The sequence below is a fragment of the Silene latifolia genome, chromosome 10, assembly GCF_048544455.1.
Source record: "Silene latifolia isolate original U9 population chromosome 10, ASM4854445v1, whole genome shotgun sequence".
In the NCBI taxonomy this organism is placed as follows: Eukaryota; Viridiplantae; Streptophyta; class Magnoliopsida; order Caryophyllales; family Caryophyllaceae; genus Silene; species Silene latifolia.
Genome location: NC_133535.1, coordinates 108,797,932 through 108,804,061, shown reverse-complemented (window position 1 = coordinate 108,804,061; position 6,130 = coordinate 108,797,932). Strand labels below are relative to the sequence as shown.

Below are 6,130 nucleotides of genomic sequence, written 5' to 3'. Positions count from 1 at the left end.
GTGAATAATAAAGTACAACAAACCAAAGTACTTTAGATAAAATTTAGCGAATACAGGTTCTATTACAATTTAACCCAAACTAAATAAACTTAAAATAAAATTATAATACAACTCGCAGTGGAATTAAATAAAGTGAATAATAAAAACTATGTGATTTAGACTTCTAGGTAGACTAGCCAAATTCCTCACGCATCCCCATGAGCTCCGAAGTCAGCTAGTCTCAAGTACCTGTCAAGTCTGCTCCCCACTTACGGTTCATCACAGGTGTTCACGAATACACTGTCAACCACGAGGTTGAGTAGGAATAACAAACCACAATACAAGGTGAAATAAATGAAAATGCATGATCTGATATAATATGATATGCAAATACAACTGAGCTCATCACCCGAAACACCCGATCATCCCGCCAATCCCTGGCCCGGGGTATCCATCATCCAAATACGAGGTTGAGGTATCCATCATCCCAGTATAAAACTGAGGTATTCATCATCCCAGTATAAAACTGAGGTATCCAATGCAAATGCCATGCCAACAATAATAATCATCCCAGAACGAGTCTGGGTATCCAACGAATATGATATGAATAAACCAACAACCAACGCATAATCCAATGATAGATAATCCACATCCAATAATTGATTTACACAATTCCACAATTACTCTTATCAATTAAATAGTAAGACAAGTTGAGTAGTTATCCTACCTTTTCACAAATCTTCGAGTCATACAAGCAATCAAAATTGATCCTTTACAAATTCATAACCTACATAACATAATTATATACAATTACTACATAACCAATAACCAACCAACTAATCATGCCCTTATCTTATGCCCATCACGTCCTAATCCTTTTGACAACTTTAAAGTTAAATCATTAATTCTACCGTTTTACAGCACAAATAAGTCTCACTATAAAATTCATAATTAATTCAATAAAAATTCCAACGACGCGAGACCAATGGGGTTGGAACCCTAAGACTCATATCTACGGTTCTTGTGAAATAGATTTTTCTCAAATTCCAATACTGACGAATTTCGTCGCATAAAAAGTATCGATTCATAAAACAAGTTTAACATATAATTTTTGAGAAATTAAAATTCCCAGAATCATCCAGACTCTTCAAAGTTAATGTATGAAAAAGACCTAGAATAGTTTTGACATATAAGTTAGGGTTTCGAAGCATTCTTTACAACACTAGCACAGTCGCGGTCTTTTCGGCGACAGGTTCATAAATAAATCACCCAAGACAAACCGTATGGAAAATTGCTACGAAATTTTATATGCATAAAATAGACTTGAAATACACCTTGATCTCTTAATTAACTTTTCGGAAAATAATACTTTAAGACCACGAAATAAATTAAACAAGACAACCTACGAATCTGCCAAATTGCTGTAACTTTCTTTCTTTAATCTAATCATGTTTAACCTATTCTTTATGTAATTAAACACGACTTCTACCATAAGCCTACTATAATTTAAGTCATATGACCAATTGAATCTTACAAAGATTAAAGGCAACTTACGAAATAAAAGATCGAATCCAATAAAAGCAGATGCAAAATCCCCAAATTGATTGCCCAATTCCCTTTTCCCTTTTTTTCCCTTCTTATTCTCCCTCTCCCCATTTAACTTATGTGTGATATTTGTAAAAATAAAAAGTGATTTATGAATAGGTCTACCCTTGTATTTATAGTAGTAAAAGTAGGTACAATTAGGAAATTATTAGGAAACTTACCTAATTATAATATGTGTATTATTATTATTACTATTATTAAATAATTATTGTATACTACATATCAAATAAATTATTGTATACTACATATACGGTTTACACGCCCCAACACGAGTCCTATATGCCATCCCGACTCATCTACCATTTATTATTTATTTCTGTCTCACAACATAATTCTCTAATTAATTATAATTTATAAAATATATTTTAAAACACATTTTAACATTTCCACCGTCTGACTAACCCCTAACCAAGCTCTAACATATGGGGTATTACACTAACAGTTGCACATAAGTCACAAAGTGCCTTGTCAATTCTTGTATCATCGATTGTACATGGAATAGAGAAATTTTCAGGGTCCTTCAGTTTTGAAGGCGAGTTGCCTTGCAGATGGGCAGCACTAGTATCGGTGAAGGCTACCGTCTTTGTATCTCCAATTGACCTCTTCTTGGTTAGGATATCCTTCATGTACTTGGCATAAAAAGGTGCATGTGTGATGAGCTCTGTAAAGGGGATGAAGACTTTTCACAATTTTCATAAACTTGCCCAATTGCTTATTCATTTTTGGCTTGGCTTGAAGAATTGAGAATGGTAGCCTAATCACAATAGTCTTCTCTTCTTCCGTCTTGCTTTTCTATTCTTTCAACTTCTTTTTGGTTGATTCATTTGTATTTGTATGAACTACCTTGTCATCCTCTTACTGTTTTTTTTTTGCATTTGGAGGACCGCTTTTTCAATGTCAAACGATTGCTCATTTGCTTGTTGTAACATGGGTGGTTATCTTTGGAAAAGTGCTTGACTTTGGAAGACTTGTTAGTTTTGGTTTTGATTGAAGAAGGACTTTGAAAGGATTGTGGATTTTGATTTATCAAGGGTGGAGCCACATAAGTTTGTTGTTGAGTATTTTGCACATTTTTGCTTTCGTATGAGAAATTGAGATAGTACTTGTATTTTCATTGTAAACGTTTGAGTAGGGAGTGTCTTACTTGTATGATTGTAAAGCATTCACTTGTTCGATTGAACTCCTACATTTTAGATACTCATGACCATATGTTCCAAATTTTTAGATACTCCTTGGGGAATGTAAGGTGTCATAACCATGGCATTCACTTAATAAATTGGAGATTGGTTTGATGCACTAGAGGCTTGCTTCATTTGAGAAATGGCATCTTGGAACTTATGGTTCATGGACTCCATATGTGTGCTAAATTGACCAACAGAATCGGCACTTAGTTGAGTAATAGAGTAAATCCCATATCTACTGCACTTAGTCGGCTTCCTTGGTCGCCTAAATTGAGAACTATGAACTGCTATCTCCTCAATCCGACCCCACGTTATATCGTCATCTACTTCTGTGATCCTTCTATTTGAGCCCACGTTCAAGATACTCCTTGGGCCTTCATAAAGGTCATTCCAAAATTATTGAACAAGGAACCACTCACTTAAGCCATGGTGAGGGCATGATCTAGTAATAGCTTTGAATCTCTCTCATGCTTCATATAGAGACTCCTCGTCCTTTTACTTGAATAAGGTTATTTGACCTCTTAGCATGTTGGTTTTCTCCGGTGGATTGAACTTTTGTAGAATGCTAGAGCCAACTTTTCCCAAGAATCGATTCCAAGGGATACTTTGTTGAGGCTCTCTAGCCATTGCTTGGCCGCTCCAATGATACAAAACGGAAATAGGACCCATCTTTTTTGATCTCGCGTCACTTTTGTTTCAGTAATTGCATCACAATAAAAAGATTATAAAATAAATCAAAACTAGGGTTTTTAATTAAGGTCTGATAAGAAACGGATTCCTAATTAATTAGATTAGGCGAGTATTTATAGGATTACAAGAAAAGGGCGGAAATTACAAAATATTTATGATAGGAATTTGTCTCTAGCGAGAAGAGTCGATCTCAATCGAGACAGCTCATCTCGACCTTCGTCTAGAGCAAGAAGGTGGTATCCATTCGAGACACCATGTAGATGGCTTCTTTTTTTTGCCCTGCTCTCTTTCTCCTTAGGGACCATTCCTTCTCATTAGGAAAATATGCTAGACTCCTTTAAGAGACTAAATACCCTTCTAAGGGTCTTGGTCTTGATTCCTCTTGCTCGGTTTCCTTTCCGAACCCTCGTTCATACCTTGGATGTCCACATTTGCTTCCAATTGTGCTCATTATACGGTAATAGTCGTTCCAATTGGTTAATTACTTACAAAGCCAATCAAATAGCACCAAATAGAAAATACAAAACAAATAACATCAAATAACGCTCTCAAGAGCACAATAGCATAAGAACGGGTCAAATAAGGGTCTATATAGTACGTAAATTGGGGTCACATCAATCGATTTATTATTTTACATTAACATCTAGCATCGCACTAAATTTTGTTTATTGTTCATTAATTCGACCAATGACCTAATTATTATTATAAAATAATCATTTCAAAGTTTAACATATGTCGACATGAAAGGAAGAGGAAACCGAAACCATGAGTACGACATTGTTCTACTCATAACAAAGGTCGCTCTTCCGAGTACTCTCATTTCACCGCAATCGATGAAGCGATTTAACCTAATTAGTTTAATTTAGCTTTATTGCCACTAAAAACAAAAAAACCATTACCACATTCACAAATTTTAATAAATTTAAAACAAATAACAATAATCTAGTGAATTTCCACGAGTCTTACACAAGTTGTTATTGATTGACAAGAGGACAAAATGTATTTCGCTAAGTAATAAGTAGGCATAAAAAAACATTTCCAAAATAAAATCATAAACGATTGAATGAAACAACTTAAAACAAAATAGGTAAATAAATGGTCATGACGATGATAGTGGCTATTATGGTAGGGTTGGGCTCAGGATGGAGAGACATAACTAGTAGGATGTAAGAGTATTAAGGCAAGCTCATTTTGTTTTTATAATTAGCATAAATGAATTAGGTGGATGTATTAGAATGTTAATGAGTGGTATATATTGTACATGTGCGATGTATATATAATATGATAGTTTGGTCCTTTTCAAAGGAAAAATTGACTAATAAAAAAGAATGAAAGAAAGCGAGTAGAACAATTTTTTTTTTACCCAAATAAGGAAGTGGGGGAGAATACTAGCGATGGGTTAAGGCTCTAAATGATCGGAGTCTGTTCCCCGAGCCTTTGGAAAAGGCTTGGTCAAAGTATGGTTTGTGCTCGGTCAAATCGAGCTCGAGCGGAGCGTGGTTAAATCCGAGCCGATCCGAAGCTCGGCAAAGCTCAGCTCATAAGCTCGATTAGAATCGTTTATAGCTTTTTTTTGTATATTTTTATGTTGTAGTAATAATTTTATTTTAAATTATGTTATTTTGGCAGTTATAATATATTAATCTGTATAATGTATTAGAGGCTTGATTTGGGAATGTGAAAAAAAAAATGACAAAATGAGCTTGATTTGGGCGTTTTCTAAGTAGAGCTCGAGTTTAAATTTTTTAGGCTCAATGATCTTTGACTCGAGCTAGAATTTGAGCTTCAAAATTTGAGCTTAGCCGCAACCAATCAGAGGTCGAGCTCACAACGGCTGGGTTACAATCTTAGATGGAGTTGTACTTTTCACATGGGTTGAATAAAAAATATTTATCTGCTAAAAAGTACTCCCTCTATTCAATTCCATTTGGTACTTATGCATTTTTCACGTTTATCAACGCGTGTTTTACATCGTAAATATAGTTAGCTATATATTTGTAAAAATTATAAAAATTTTATATTTTAATGTAATTCTAATGATGAGTTAAACAAGATCTCACATGAATATTTTTTTTTTATATTTAGAGGAAATTGGAGATTGTTCTAACTTATGAATAGTGTACCATGGAATTGAATGGAGGTAGTATATAGTATGGTAATATCACCATATCCTCTTTGTGTAAAGAAAGCTCCATAAAGATGTGTCAAATGTAAGTGTTTCAATTTTACTAATTCGGAAAGAGCTTACCACTATATAATAAAAAATGAGTTATTTCCCTCATTATCAATTATTGGTTTTGTGATAAAATCTCTTATTGAATTTAGTTGAACTCTTTCTCATCCTTAGGAGATGTGATCCGGGTCTTTTTCATATAAGGCAAATATGGTGTTAGGACTCGCGGTTTTATGAACTTGATTTCACGAAATAAAATACTTTGGATCATTTCTACTTAACTAGTCGTTGCTCCGCGCCCTACCGGGTGCGGTGCCCCAATTCGGTCAATCGTGTAAACGATATAGTTATAAAATATCATAGACGAAATGTTAGACGGGATTAACTTTCGCAACGAATTGTGTAGAAAGCGATCAGCACTATTTTTGTGCCCTAAACCAAGGAATAAATGGTCAGCAGAGTCCGTCTAATTCAGAGATTTTAGCAGAACACATTTTTGCTT

General features: G+C 34.5%; 1 non-coding gene across 1 annotated transcript; it reads left to right on the top strand.

The window, feature by feature from the left end:
- Positions 1–3,186: 3,186 nt before the first annotated feature.
- LOC141610076 (small nucleolar RNA R71) lies at positions 3,187–3,293 on the top strand. The gene has a single exon (XR_012527970.1). It is a non-coding gene; the product is annotated as a small nucleolar RNA R71 (small nucleolar RNA).
- Positions 3,294–6,130: the final 2,837 nt, after the last annotated feature.